The following is a 16,874-nucleotide window of genomic DNA, read 5'->3' as shown; positions in this document are numbered from 1 at the left end:
GATCCCAATTTTACACCTTCAAGGGAACCACAACGGAGACTTAACAATACTATGCGAGAGGTTGTTAAGAAAGAGGTCCTCAAACTCTATCATGCTGGGATTATTTATCCTGTGCCACATAGTGAGTGGGTTAGCCCTGTCCAAGTAGTGCCAAAGAAAGGAGGAATGACGGTTGTTAGGAATGAGAAGAATGAACCAATCCCTAAACGAATTGTCACTGGGTGGCGTATGTGTATTGACTATCGAAAACTCAACAAGGCTACAAAGATCATGGAGGTTTTCATGGATGATTTTACAGTCTATGGCAAAACTTTCGATCACTGTTTAGAGAATTTAGATAGGGTCTTGTAGTGATGTGAAGAAAAACACTTAATCCTCAACTCAGAGAAATGCCATTTTATGGTTCAGGAAGGAATAGTGCTAGGACATAAAGTGTCCAAACATGGTATAGAGGTGGACAAAGCAAAGATTGAAGTTATTGAAAAACTTCCACCTCCCACGAATGTGAAAGGAATCCGTAGCATTTTGGGACATGCAGGGTTCTATACACGCTTTATCAAGAACTTCTCTCAAATTGCTAGACCCCTAACTAGTCTCCTAGCTGAGGATGCACCTTTCATCTTTAGTGATGAGTGTCATGAATCTTTTCAAACTCTTAAGAAAGCACTCATCTCAGCCCCGATTATCCAACCACCTGATTGGAATCTTCCTTTTGAGATCATGTATGATGCTAGCAATTTTGCGGTTGGTGCCTTTTTAGGACAAACCAAGGATAAAAAGCATTATGCCGTATCCTACGCTAGCAAAACCTTGTCTGGACCACAGCTCAATTACACTACAACTGAAAAAGAGCTTTTGGCTGTTGTCTTTGCTATAGACAAGTTTAGATCTTACTTAGTGGGAGCAAAAATAATCATCTATTCATACCATGCTACTCTCAAGTACCTCCTCACTAAGAAAGATGCTAAGCCTCGTCTAATTCGATGGATTCTTCTACTCCAAGACTTTGACATAGAAATCCGAGATAGGAAGGGAGTAGAGAATTCCGTAGCTGACCACTTGTCTAGGCTTCAATATAAGGAAACACATGATGAGCTTCCCATAAATGACTACGTAAGGGATGACACCCTGCTTAAGATAACACATGCAGATCCATGGTACGCAGACATCGTAAACTTTATAGTAAAAGGCTATGTCCCACCTGGTACAAATAAAAGGAAGTTGCTTCACGATAGTCATTTCCACCTTTGGGATGAGCCATATCTTTTCCGAGTCTGCGCTGATGGACTCTTGAGAAGGTGTGTTCCTATGACTGAGGCTACTCAAATTATGGAAAGATGCCATGCCTCGCCATATGGAGGACACTATAGAGCATTCCGGACACATGCTAAAATTTGGCAAAGTGGCTTTTTCTGGCCAACGATGTATGAAGATACAAAGGACTTTGTCAGGAGAGGCCACCGATGTCAAAAACATGGGAATATCAACTCACGAAATGAAATGCCTCTCACAAATAATCTTCAAGTAGAACTTTTCAATCTATGCGGCATTGATTTCATGGGGCCATTCCCTATGTCTGTGAATTCCGAGTATATCTTAGTAGCTGGGGACTACGTGTCCAAATGGGTAGAAGCCCTACCTTGTCGATCAGCTGATTCAAAACATGCCAAGAGAATGTTCCATGAAGTAATCTTTTCTCGTTTTGGTATACCCCGGATAGTTATAAGCGATCGAGGTTCCCACTTCATCGACAAAATCTTCCGGAAGTACCTAGCCGATCATGGAGTTCGACACAACGTCGCAACACCATACCATCCTCAGACTAGCGGTCAAGCCGAAACATCTAACAAACAAATCAAAAATATTTTACAAAAGACCGTAGATGAGATGGGTAAGGGGTGGAAGGACAAACTTCCTCATGCACTTTGGGCATATAGAACTGCATTCAAAACACCCATAGGCATGTCACCTTATCAACTTGTATATGGAAAAACTTGTCATTTGCCTGTGGAAGTAGAGTTTAAGGCTCATTGGGCACTCAAGAAATGGAACATGGATCTCCAGCTCGCTAGCGAGAATCGTCTGATGCAACTATCGGAGCTAGAAGAATGGAGAGAGAAAGCCTACCACAATTCAAGGATCTATAAAGAGAGAACAAAACAATGGCATGATAAGAGAATCAAGCACAAGGAGTTTAAGCCTGGAGATAAGGTTCTACTATTCAATTCAAGAGTTAAGCTCTTTGGGCATGGTAAGCTACGAAGTAAGTGGGATGGACCATAAAAGGTTATTGACACTTCAACTCATGGAGCCATTACCATCCAAGACGACACAGGTAACACTTTTAAGGTAAATGGTTAACGCTTGAAAATCTATCTCGAGCCACAAAACAACCTGGTAGAGGAACTTGATGTGATTGAGTTTATAGAATTCTCACATTAAGCTCTCATAAGCTCTAGACAATTACCTAACCCTTAACATGCTCCACGAGTTTTGTTGTCTATTTGGGTTGTGCAGGATTTTGAGGCTTAAGAAGAGTGAGACCGAACATGCAGGCCACAAGAGTGGACGACTATGTCAACATCCAGCTTGGGGGAGGCACCCCCACGTGTATCTAGATAAGTATTACTTTTCTTTCTTGGTTTTATTTACTTGTATTCGGAAAATAAATAAAAAAATGCATAACCATGAAATCAAACAAAGTTTTTCTTTTGAGTAATATACAATAGTTTTGTGTAATCCTAAGTTTTAAATAAAATAAAAAGAAAGTTTGAGCCAAGTCTAGGTAATTGACAAACATGATATGAGAAGGTCTGAGCTACTATTTAACTTGTTCCAAGTTTCGCTAGAGTTCTGGAGATTTTATCTTTTGGAAATCTAAAAATTAAAAAAAAAATGAGATCCTGTTTGATATAATACCTAGAGTCTTATAAGATATAAATATTAAAAATGTGGGCACTTGCTTTGTTCAAGCCATTGTTAATTCTTGTAGTTTTGGTTGAGAGAATTATCATGCTCCAAAGATCAAGATCTTTTTGTTTTAAAAATATAAAAGATTCACTCTTCCAAAGTATTATTGCGTTAGAGGCATGGGACTATGCAAAAATTTGATTCGAAAAAAAAGAGTGAGACGAGAGGTAAAAATGGACAAGTGTCCGAAGTAGAATTAGGGGTACAAAGATACCCACCTAAGTGGAAAAAATGGACACGTGTCCGATAGTAGAATTAGGGGTACTTAGTGGCCACTTTAAAAAAAAGAAAAAAAGAAGAAGAGAGAGAGAGACTGAAAAAAGAAAAAAAATGATAGCCCATGGTCCCTCTAATAAGCAATATGCCAGTAAGAGATGACAAACTTTTAAAAAAGGTCAAAGGTCTTGATCTAGGAGTATGACATTCCTCTCCCTTGCTCCGAGCATTGACATAGCAAAATGCAAAGTAAGTATGCTAAAACTTTTAACTCTCTACTTATATATCTTTCGAGAAGAAGGCAAATGCCTCAGTTTTATTTTGGAAACTTACAAAAAAAAACTCCAGAACAAAGGTAAAACAGAAGAACTTGAGACATAGCGCTTGACTTGATCGTTCTTTTTTTCAATCACTTAAGACCTTAGTGATAACTTAGAAACCTGTCACACCCATATTTTAAGAACAAAATAGGATGCATAAAAGACTCATATGTGCCCCAGAAACAGTCGCACACATAAGTAGACAAATCTCAAATGTACCATTGCAGTGTTTATTACATAGCGGAATAATAATGAATCACATAGTCTTACATAAAAATAATATGAGATAAACAACGCTCTCGACGGAAGCACCACACAGGGACAGCATTGACTGGTTGACTCCAAGCCTAGTACTCATAACGGTAATCCTCATTCCAGTCATCTTCATTATCATATCCTGAGGTGTTGGGAAATTGCAAGAGTGAGCACATATCGTACTCAACAAGTATAACCATGGGTTTATGAGGCTCAAATAGCTGACACTGGTTTGACTGCATTTAGCTTTTAATAGTTGATAACATGTTTAATCATTGGATAGCAAATGTCAAGGTAGCGTAATTAATCCCATAACCACATGATCAATGTATACAAGAATTAAGAATAACACATATAAACAACTGTTGACGGTGGATATACCATAGAAATCCACATACAAAACACTGTCAACATGCCTCGGTTTCAAGGGGAAATGACATGACATGAACATATTTTATCCATAACTAGTTCCACTTGTACTCTTAGCTTGTTTATGCAGGAACAACAAATTCAAGACATTATTTGACAAAGCCAACATCAGAATCATCACGAGGAGATCGAGGGGACAACAGGTGACACCCTAGGCCCACAGGGAGGGGGTCGCCCGACCCCTCTTTGGTGGGACCCAGGTGTGCCACCTAGTCCACCGACATAAGGGACCCCTGTGGACACTGCTGGTGGGCCCAGAGGCCTAGAAGTGGGGTCGCCCGACCCCACATCAAAGGCGGTTCCAGGGTCGGTGGCCTCCCACCGACTTTCCCCACATGTCCCACATGTTGATTTGCCCCTGCCGTTGATCAAATGGCGGTTGTGAGGTCGGTTTGATCCAAGGGTGGAGAGAAGATGTCACGCGGATCGATGACGTGGCGATGGAGTAACCCCTACTCCATCTCCCTCTATAAAAGGCAGCCTCCATCCTTCATTTCAAGTGTGCAATTCCAAGGCCAAGTGCATTACAAGTTCCAAGCATACAAGTAGAGTAGTAGTTAGTCTAGAGTGGGAGTTAGAGTCGAGTCGAGCGAAGCTCGGGGTCTCCGGAGTCGTCTTCTGGAGAGTCTGGTATAGCTCTTGTACCTTTCTACTTTTGTAAGACTTTCCCTTTTATTAATATATTATTCTTACTTTACTTTACTGAGTTCTTACTTAGTGCAAGTCTTTTAGTCTTGTTGTGCATTTACTTTAGTAATATAGTTGTCTTAGTGAAGTTAGTGACCTGTAACCACTCCTGTGTGTGCATCATCGTCCTATCTTGTATAGGAGCTCTAGCTAGCTGCAACTAGTTAGAGTTGTAGGATTAAGTGTGAGCGTGGTGCTCATACTTAAGATTACCTTTGATTACCGCTGGCTTGAACGGAAAGTAGGAGCGCACTCCCTAGTAGGTGACAGATCGTGGGCGGCATTAGGTTCTCCTCACGTACAGGCTAGTTCTTAAAAGGTAAGGCGTCCATAAGCCCAATAGTCGCTTTCGGTAAGGGGTTAGGTGAAAAACCTTCTAAGCGTCTTACCAGCTCGGCTATCCCTCGCACACAGTTAGTAAGGCTCTAGCGTAGTTAAGGCAATTATCTATTAAAGTAAGTCACAGAAGTCAAGTTAGATACATAGGAGTCCTTTACTCACTCGTTGTCCTCCCACCTAGCTAACTCTACCATTTACCTTTAGCATAGGACCTTGGATTCACCACTACCCTTCCTATTCGTCATTTACCACCCTTATTCACTAGTTGATACTAGACAACTCAAGGAATCTCATTCCCCTTTTTGTTAAACACACTTAGCCGCTTTCCCTTGGGAAAATATAAATTACGATACCTTGGAATACTCCTTGGTGAAGTGCTACAGCGGTACATTCTGTGCGCTTGCGGAATTATCCAATAGTAAATAGAGTTACCCTACCAGGGCACTTCTGGCGCCGTCGCCGATATCCGGTGGTTGCGTTAAGAAGTGTCAACAAGCATTTCTGGCGCCGTTGCCGGGGAAAGCGTCTGTCTAAGAGTTTTAACAAAAAGAGAATCCAGAGTTTGCTAGTTATCAAGTAGTGATAGGGATAACTCATCACTTGTCTTGTCTTCCTTTATTGTGAAGCCTGACAGTGTATGAGCGGTTTCCAATTGCCGTCAAACTTCGTTGAAGATCCTGAGCAACTGTTGAGGAGAACTAGACGTCATCAAGTTCCACCTCAAAGGTTCATCTCGAACCTGAATCCGTTAGAGGAAGGAGTATCTGCACCGGTTATCAAAGAAGCTATGGCCCAGAAGACCATCTCTGAGTACTCTGCGCCGTCGGCTGACAATGTCGCCATGGGTCCGCAGCTTAACTTGGGGGATGCGACTTTTGAGTTGAAGCCTGCGCTTATCAATATGGTGCAAGCCAATCCCTTCTGTGGAAAGTCACACGAGGATGCCAATGCCCATCTCCAACACTTCTTGGAGGTGTGCGGCACCTTCACCATCAAGAATGTCGCCGCAGACGCCATCCGTCTTCGCCTCTTCCCATTCTCGTTATTGGGGAAGGCGAAGCAATGGTTCTACGCCAACAAGGGTGAAGTGACCACGTGGGAGAGGTGCGCCAATGGATTTCTCAAGAAGTTCTTTCCGATGGGCAAGACCAGCGCCCTTCGTGGAAAGATTTCCAGCTTCCAACAGCAAGCGGATGAGACGATTCCCGAAGCATGGGAACGTCTGCAGGAGTACATTCGCGCCTGTCCTCATCATGGGATAGAGGAGTGGCTCCTAATCCAAGGTTTCTACCATGGCCTGACCGGTTTGGCCCGTAGTCACCTTGATGCTGCCGCTGGAGGAGCATTCTTGCAACACAATGTCAAGGATGCCAAGGACCTCATTGAAAATATGGTTATAAACCAAGGATGGAATGAGGAACGCCTCCAACCCAAGAGAAGAGGTGTCCATGCCTTGAATGAGGTGGACATGCTCTCTGCTAAGATGGACCTCTTAATGAAGAAGATGGAAGAAAGTTCCAAGCAAGAGGCCATTCAACCTTACGCCACTACACGGGCCATTGAATCTGATTCATGGTGCGAAGTGTGCGGAGGAGATGATCATTCGGGAAACAATTGTCCCGAAACAAAGGAGGAAGTGAGCTTCATCAACAACAACAACAATGGGACCGGCCCCAACAACAGCAATGGAACTCGCGCACCTTCTACCAAGGTAATCAAGGTAATGGTTACAATCAAAATTTCAATAATTCTTTTGGTAACCAACCTTCTCTTAGAGATCTTGTCTTAGGCCAATCTAAAATCAATGATAGCATTAACAAGAAAATGATGGCTAATGATAAGATCCTTGAAAACTTAAGTGAAAAGTTGGATAGCTTTAACTCTGCTATGAAAAATCAGTTGAGCTTTAACAAAATGCTAGAAACACAATTAGCTCAATTAGCAGCAGCTATCCCATCCTTCGAGCAAGGTAAGATCCCAGGGAAACCTGAGGACCCAATTGAAGGAGTTAAACTAGTTACTACGAGGTTCGGTAAGCCTCCGGTACAATCCAACTGGAGCTATCTTCTGGATTCGCCCTTCATCACCAAGAAGGACGACCCAGGCCTGCCGACCATCACCTGTGAGATCGGACCGCAAATCTTCCACAACGCCTTCTGCGACCTTGGATCGGGTGTCAACATCATGGCCAAGGTAACTTATGATAATTTGCTAGGAGGGCCTTTGCACCCCACATTTGTTCGTTTGCAGATGGCAGATCAGACGATCAGGTTCCCTGAGGGGTTGGCAAGGGACATACTGGTAAAAGTTCAAGACGACTACGTCCCTGCCGACTTCATCATTCTAGATATGGGATCCAATAATGATGTCTCGATCATCTTGGGAAGGCCATTCCTCAACACGGTCAATGCAGTCATCTATGTGGGGTCCGGCCAGATTCATCTCCAATTCCCAGGATGGAAGGTAAAATGTCCATTCAATGGTTATAAAGCTAACATGCAGGTGAAGGACAAAGAACCTCCGACTAAGCCTCGCCACATCCGACGCCGAAGGGACAAGAGAGGTAAGTCGGCCAAAAGGGCCGAAAAGAAAGAAGAGGAACCCGCTGAACCAAAAATCAATACCAAGCAAGTATGGCGGGAGAAAGAGGTGCAATCATGGTCCACGTCTCCGGGACCATCTGATGCACCCGAAGAATGAACAAGATGGAGAGGTCCTGCTCTACGGACCTAAAACATGGAGCCCTTGCTGATAAGGTAAATCAGTAGTTATCCCATATTTATTTTCTGCATTTCAATTTCTACTATTCACTTTTCAATTGCATTCTTACTTTGAATTTTGCATATCTTATTTCGACAAAATGTTTAGCCATAATAAATAAAATCTTGAGAATAACTTGTCATAAAAATTTGAGCTGCTGGAGCTCCCAAAGGGGGGTCGCCCGACCCCACCTTGGGGCCCACTTCACCACATTTCAACCTTGCTAGTCATAGAGGTTCCAACCCAGCACTTGGATGCTCTGGGAGCTCCAATGTGGGGGTCGGCCGACCCCCATATTGGCCCCACTTGCCTCCTGCTGGCCACCATTTGAATCACAATGGAGTCCTATGCTTGTAACACTAGCTAAAGTTTGAAAAAGAGTGGTCCCTTGATCCTTTACTTTAGTCATAAGATGCTCCTTTCATCTTTGATTCCTTTGGGACCACTCCACTAGCTTAAATTCTGCAAAGTGGTCACCTAGGCATGCTTGAGTGCTCCCATGGTCCATAGGAATCACTTTAGACATGTCTCCACTTTTGCCATTCATCTTTTACCTTTCACAAAGCACTAAAACAGGGAATCTCAGAAACAATTTGAAAACTTTTGGTCCACACCTAGCCTTTACTTTTCTGGACAATCAATGACACAATGTTTAAGTGGAGGAGGGGCTAGGATGGGGGTCGGCCGACCCCCATTTTTGGACCATCTCTGCAAAATCTTGAAAGCATGCAGAATGGTTCCCTGTATAAAGCTAAATTCAAATTCAAAGTGCTTCTAGGGGGGGTCGGCCGACCCCTATATTGTGGGTCCACTACTTGCCCTTCTCCCCCTATAAATACCACAGCATTGTGAGCTCAACTCCACACCCAAAACCACCAGAACCATTTCGAGCTCACAATCCTTTCTCTTCTCTCTTTGTTACAAGCCATTTCTCAAGTTTAGTTTAGAAATAGTCATCAAAACAAAAACCCAAAAAGATTCCCCTTGCATAGTAGTAGTAGTAGGAGCTTGGTTTGCCTCACTTGTGTAGGAGGATGAAGAAGCATATCTTCGGCAAGTTCAAGAAAGCAAAGGGTGAGAGCTCTTCTCAAGGCTCTCACCATGCTCATGGAAGGGAGGAAGAAGAAGGTTACCATGGGATGGTACCCTACGAGCCTCCATCAAGGATGAGAGAGCCCGAGAGCGGCCTCATGTTAAGCCAAGAAGAGTTGCAAAGGTACTACATCATCCGAGAGAGTCTCTTCCTACACACTAGCATCATCGATCCGGACCTTTTGGCCCGCACAGGTATGGATGTTGAATTCGATAAGGTGTTTAGAGCAATTGGTTGGAGTAGTTTTTGGCAAGTGCCTGAATTTGGAAAAGAATTGCTTGCTAAGGAATTTCTATGCACCCTAAAACTCACAAATAATGGAATATCTTTTCGCGTGTGTGAGCAAGAACATCAATTAAATTGGAGTTTGCTAAACACTGCTTTAGGGTGTGAACATGAATGTGAACTTGATCTAGATCATGCCACTAGAATGTTCGATAAATTTAGATTCTGGAAAGCAATTTCTGGCTCTAATGATTGTTCAAATCCTACTCCCATTGAAATCCATAATCCAACCTTGCGCTTTCTTCACTTCTGGATCATGTGCACTCTATATCCTGGCATGGGAACTGATACTTTAATTGATGATGAACTTAAAATTCTCTATGCCATGGTTAGTAAAATCAAGGTCTCCCCTGTGAAACTGCTAGTGAACTATTGGCTTAACTCTATTGAGTATGGGAAGCCCATCTATTTCACATCCTTTATTACTCGAATAGCCGATACTTTTGGATTACTTGAATCACATTATTTTGAAGACATTGGCTATGTTAGAGGAGTGGTAGATGAGAACTTCTTCATCAATGCTAACATGCTCATAAGAGATCAAAATGGTGAACTTAAAATGATTTATCCGGGCTATACAACCGAAATTCCTCTCCCATGTGCGAGGCGCCGGTTGTATGGGGTCCGCACACTTACCATTAGACTAGCCCGAGTGGCAAGTCCAGATGTTGCAGGGACACGCAGGGTGACAAGAAGGATGATGCAAGCCGCCCAGATGGAGCAAGGAGGATCCTCGCACCATGACGTTGAAGAGGGCGATGAAGCGATGTCAGTGGATGCTTCAGACTCCATGGGTCTACCTCCACAACGCACTCCACGCCCAAGGGGCAGGGCTAGGCGTCACCAGCCCACAGGTATGGACAGTCTCATTAATGACATGGGCGAATTGCAGATTGGGCAAGAAGCAACATTGCAACTGGCGTTACAAAACGGCCAACATATCCGACGTGTGCGAGAGGAAGACGCACAACGCTGGGCTGGATGGTACCAGAATTTCCCGCCACCACAGTGAGCGAAGATCTAGCTTGGGGGAGATCCTCTCCCCCACTAAGGTAAGTATTCTATCCTATTTATTTTCATGCATTTTATCATTCTTACTTAAAAAATAAATATTTATTAGCATTTCCCTTTAGCATATATGCTTCATGTATGTTTATATCCCTCATGGAAATGATGACTAGTTGCTTGTTAATGTTTCTCTAGTGCCTAGTATACAACTTAGTATTTCTCTAAGTATGGATCACTTAGCTCACTTAAACTGCCATGAACCTAAAAACTTTGTGGGTTGCAAGTGCTAGAACTAAGTCTAAGTTGTTGTGGGACATGAGATAGTAAGACAAGAGCTACTATAATATTTTTCTAAGCATGCATGATTATCAGAGATTTATTCTTAAAATGATCAAAACCTTAATTGTTCCTCAATGGTGATGAATTCCTACCACAGCCATATCTACTTTACATAATTGCAATCTTTCCACATAAGCTATTTGCTTTGTGTTGAGTGTCGTCAAGTCTTGTTGACCCTTGTTAAGAGACTTTTCATGCTCCTAAGATCAAGATCACGTACACACCACATATATACATGCTACTTCTACACTGGAAGTACGCAACCACATGTATTTCGCATCCACTAAATAGGTTGCTCCATACTCTAAATGTTAGAACATCTCTCTAAGCATTATTTGGTAAATGAGACATCAAAAGGCTTGGCAAAATAAAAGAAAAATAAAAAGATGGACATGTGCAAGTCCACAGAAAAAGAAAATTGAGCACATGAAAGCTCATATAAAAAAAAATGCTAGCCATGTCTCAATACATAGAGAGTCTATCAAATAAAGGAGCAACCTAGTCCACCATATATCACACTTGCACATCTTGATCTGGGAGTATGACACTTCTCTTCAAGGATTCGAGCTTTGACTTCGCAATACATGCAAAGTAAGTTTGCTATCTCCTTTCATCCCTACCTTGAACTCCACATAAGCCTTTTAGAAATAGGATGAAATAGAGAAGGCAACTCTTACCATATGCCTTGGTGAGGAATCATACACCATTTGAGTGACATGAGAGAACCATAAGAGGAACATTTAAGCTTTCTTTTGAAAATATCACAAAACCTCTGATATGAAACTTGCTAAGAATGAGAAAGTTAGTGCTCAAGTCAAACTGTTCTGTCTCTCAACCACCTAAGACAAAGGAAAAGCCATAAGCCCCATAAGGGACTAAGGTAATAGGGGTAAGTTTACATAGCTAAATTTTTCATGCAAAGAGAAGAACTTTGTTGTACACATGGTACTCTTGAAATGTGAACATAGTAACAATACCTAATCCACCGAGGCTAAGTTTGATTGTTTGCTCGGGACGAGCAAAGGTTAAGCTTGGGGGATCTTGTTGACGGTGGATATACCATAGAAATCCACATACAAAACACCGTCAACATGCCTCGGTTTCAAGGGGAAATGACATGACATGAACATATTTTATCCATAACTAGTTCCACTTGTACTCTTAGCTTGTTTATGCAGGAACAACAAATTCAAGACATTATTTGACAAAGCCAACATCAGAATCATCAAGAGGAGATCGAGGGGACAACAGGTGACACCCTGGGCCCACAGGGAGGGGGTCGCCCGACCCCTCTTTGGTGGGACCCAGGTGTGCCACCTAGTCCACCGACATAAGGGACCCCTGTGGACACTGCTGGTGGGCCCAGAGGCCTAGAAGTGGGGTCGCCCGACCCCACATCAAAGGCGGTTCCAGGGTCGGTGGCCTCCCACCGACTTTCCCCACATGTCCCACATGTTGATTTGCCCCTGCCGTTGATCAAATGGCGGTTGTGAGGTCGGTTTGATCCAAGGGTGGAGAGAAGATGTCACGCGGATCGATGACGTGGCGATGGAGTAACCCCTACTCCATCTCCCTCTATAAAAGGCAGCCTCCATCCTTCATTTCAAGTGTGCAATTCCAAGGCCAAGTGCATTACAAGTTCCAAGCATACAAGTAGAGTAGTAGTTAGTCTAGAGTGGGAGTTAGAGTCGAGTCGAGCGAAGCTCGGGGTCTCCGGAGTCGTCTTCTGGAGAGTCTGGTATAGCTCTTGTACCTTTCTACTTTTGTAAGACTTTCCCTTTTATTAATATATTATTCTTACTTTACTTTACTGAGTTCTTACTTAGTGCAAGTCTTTTAGTCTTGTTGTGCATTTACTTTAGTAATATAGTTGTCTTAGTGAAGTTAGTGACCTGTAACCACTCCTGTGTGTGCATCATCGTCCTATCTTGTATAGGAGCTCTAGCTAGCTGCAACTAGTTAGAGTTGTAGGATTAAGTGTGAGCGTGGTGCTCATACTTAAGATTACCTTTGATTACCGCTGGCTTGAACGGAAAGTAGGAGCGCACTCCCTAGTAGGTGACAGATCGTGGGCGGCATTAGGTTCTCCTCACGTACAGGCTAGTTCTTAAAAGGTAAGGCGTCCATAAGCCCAATAGTCGCTTTCGGTAAGGGGTTAGGTGAAAAACCTTCTAAGCGTCTTACCAGCTCGGCTATCCCTCGCACACAGTTAGTAAGGCTCTAGCGTAGTTAAGGCAATTATCTATTAAAGTAAGTCACAGAAGTCAAGTTAGATACATAGGAGTCCTTTACTCACTCGTTGTCCTCCCACCTAGCTAACTCTACCATTTACCTTTAGCATAGGACCTTGGATTCACCACTACCCTTCCTATTCGTCATTTACCACCCTTATTCACTAGTTGATACTAGACAACTCAAGGAATCTCATTCCCCTTTTTGTTAAACACACTTAGCCGCTTTCCCTTGGGAAAATATAAATTACGATACCTTGGAATACTCCTTGGTGAAGTGCTACAGCGGTACATTCTGTGCGCTTGCGGAATTATCCAATAGTAAATAGAGTTACCCTACCAGGGCACTTCTGGCGCCGTCGCCGATATCCGGTGGTTGCGTTAAGAAGTGTCAACAACAACATAATAAACCATCATTTATCATCATTAGTCATGTTCATCAGAGTCCATCTATTCCGTCAGTTTTCCGGGCCGCCCGTATCCGTGGGCACGGCTAGTATACCAGATTTAACACTCTGCAGAGGTTGTACATCTTTACCCACGAGTCATGATTTACCCTTTCGCCCAAGGTAGCTAGTCTCTTAACCCCCTTCCTAGGGAGGTCGGCAGGGATCACTATGAAGCCTTTCAAAAGTTCGTCTAACATGTTAGGGCCACAAGGTTTCCTTTGCGAGCAGATATAGATACCCCCTTCCGAATAGCACAATGACGCGCAGCCTATACACATAGGGACAGGGGCTCGCACTATACCCGTGTCGGTTCAGCCCCTCCGCCCTTTCGGGTAACCTCTAACAAGCTAGAAAAGGTCTTCTTTTTGAGCTAAAGCCAGAGCCATTATAGCCCTCATGGTTTCACTGTTATCCCGGGTGATCACGTACAGACAAGATCTCATACAGTTATTTGTCATTCTTTTATGTTCATTGCACAGCTATTAATCATCTTACAAGATCATGGATTATATCAAGCACTAGCACATCTACACCAAATGCATATCAAGTAGGTAGCAAGGAATCCAGGTAACAATCATCTATGATTTTGCTAAGGTCGACAAGGTGAAAGCATGCATATAATATATGTGTATTTATAAGTGAATAGGTAACAAGGATGATCCCAAGTTATACTTGCCTTGAACACTTGCTCAATTGTTACATCATAAACTTTTGGTCATCGTCTTCTGATCTTCGTGCCCACAAACAGTTCTCCTCTACTCGTAGCAAGCACCACACATAGACAAACACATAAGCAGCAAATAGAAACAACTAAGAACAACACATCAATCAAAAAGAAAAAGCTTTAAAAGGGAGCGCGACACTAACTCGATGTTACTACGATCACGAGAGCATAAAACAACAGAAAACGGAACTATCGCTAAAGAGGACATGACTATCGATATGTTTGCAATAAATGGAGAAGATAGACTAAAAGCTTGATGCATTTCATTCGTTGAATTAGGGTGATGGACACTTTAAAAAGATATCCTTGGATTAACTAAATTATATTGAATTATAAAGGTGGGATTAAATCTTGGTCATGTTTTATTTATAAATATTTCTATAGTATTTAAGTTATTTAGACATTTACAGTTTAGAAAGCGTAAACCAGGTGATAGCAACTAATCAAATCTCTATATGTTTCATGTCTCAACTAACCAAGTTATAATTAGTAGAGAAACATTCCAGTTGAGATTGATCAAGGTTAGATTTATAAGACTGAGGAAAAACCTATTCATGTCTTGTTTATAAACATTTAATACTATTTAAGTCATATCAACATTTATAGTGTAAAAACATAAAACAGGTGGGAGTAACTAATTGATTTAGCATAAACTCATATTTAAAATAAATAAGTTATAATTAGTGAATACACATTCGAGTTCATATTCATCAAATTAACATTTATTAGTAAAACAAAATAGAGATAAATCTAAATTACCTTTTAATCCAAAAAGACATCGCATAAAATTAATCAAATTGCATCTAAACCGACTTTATATGTATCATATTTAGACTAGGCAAATTGTAATTAGTAAATAAGTTGATGAGTGGTAACTATAAAAAGATCAATATTACCTAGGTTGCTTTTATTTAGAAATAAGTTTGCTTAATTATTAATCAAGTTAAAGAATTCGTAAACATGTGACAAGTTTTACATCGTTGCTAACACATAGCTTATGGTAGACACGATCGTGATGCAACGAGAACAAAATTACAATCCTAGGTTGGTTTTAATTAAAAAGCTATTAAATAAGTATTAAAAATTACATTTAAATCAATAAATTCAGAATTGAAATACGTCATAAACGTTGATACTAATATGTAGCGCGCGACGTTACGAAAATAACGCAACTTGAATGAACTAAATTAGAGTTAAGATGATTAAACTCTGGAATTTACGGACGAGTGGAAATTCTGTAAATACCTCGTCTTCTTCCTTGATCCATCTACTACGGAACCGTAATGGCCGTGGAGAAGCTGCTGCATCGTGCTGGGAGGAGGAAAGGCAGGTGGCCCGGCTTGTCAGTGGTGCCGCACGGTCGCGCGTCGCCACGCTGGGGCTGCCTGGGCGCGCAGCGTGCAGGCCCCCCTGTGGATGGCTGCGGCTGGATGAGGCACCGGCGGTAGCCTCGCCTGCTGCACGCGCGAGGGGAAGGGTCGTGTGCTGGGGCACGGGACGGGCGTCGTGGGGCCGCGGCGTGGGGCTTAGGTGGTGGTGGAGCCGAGGGAGAGGCGCAGCCGCGCAGGATGATGGGGTAGCCGGAGAAGCGAAGAAGATGGCCGGTCAAGGATGAAGCTCACCGGAAAAGAGAGAAGAGTTAGGAATCGATCAAACGGAGTTGCATTCGTAAAATAAATGGTGTGCCGGTGTAGAGGACAACGAGACGAACCTCTAGATGGCGACGGTTTTCACAGGGGCTGTCGGAGATGGCCGGAAAAACTCGCCGAAGGTTCGCCGGAACTTCGCCGGAGTTCTAGGTTTCGAAACTTCGACTTTAGATCTAGGACAATAGGAACGGCGGCTCGAAAAATTGGCCGTACTTTCGGAATCAACGCGTCGAGGGCTACGCCGGCATATATATAGTGTTAGGGTTTTGGGTTGATGGACAAATGAGATATTTTATTATTTTCGGAATTAAATAATTTCAGGATTAAAATAATTCCAGAAAGTCCAGAATTGATATTTAAGCCCCGAAAAAATACCCCAAAGACTCTAAAAATTTGGAGAAAATTCTTAAAGACATTTTAGAACATGAATAACCCAAATAAGGTATTTAGAGCTCATGAAAAGATATCTAGGAGCATCTAAAAATTAGATTATGCTCACAGAAAAGCGAGAAAGAATTCCCGAAAAAGATGGAAAAATTCTCGAAAAGTTTTTATAGATCGGTTGATGAAAGATGAACTCAAAAGAATGATTTAGAGTAGAATAAGAGAATATGAAAAACTTTAAATAAAATATTAAGATCAAGAAAGAAGAGGCTCGATTATAGAAAAAGATAGAGACACGTAGGATACAGATCAAAAACTTACTAAGCACGTTCTAAAACTCTACCCACTTACAACACAAAGTCAAACAACAAACAAGCATCGCATCACATCATATCAAGAAAAACCCATCAAGTTAAATTTAGAAAAATTTAAAGAATGATGTATTTCATATAACTAATTGACACTATTTTTTTAAACTGACATTAGAAATTTTATCCAAATATCAAAACATTTATTTTAATTAGTGTTTTCTATGCACAACCCAATATTTTAATTTTGGGGTGTGACAAAACCCTATAGTAAGAGGCATAAAGTAACCTCTGTTTTCTTGCTGATTTTAGCTTTGCTCAGGGACGAGCAAAGGTTAAGCTTGGGGGAGCTTGTTTACGGTCCTTAAGTACCAAATATAATCATCAAATAAATAAAGAAAAGGATCCAAATGCAACTAACACCCAGA

This window comes from Sorghum bicolor, chromosome 6, assembly GCF_000003195.3.
Source record: "Sorghum bicolor cultivar BTx623 chromosome 6, Sorghum_bicolor_NCBIv3, whole genome shotgun sequence".
Classification (NCBI taxonomy): Eukaryota; Viridiplantae; Streptophyta; class Magnoliopsida; order Poales; family Poaceae; genus Sorghum; species Sorghum bicolor.
Note: the sequence above shows the minus strand (reverse complement) of the source record.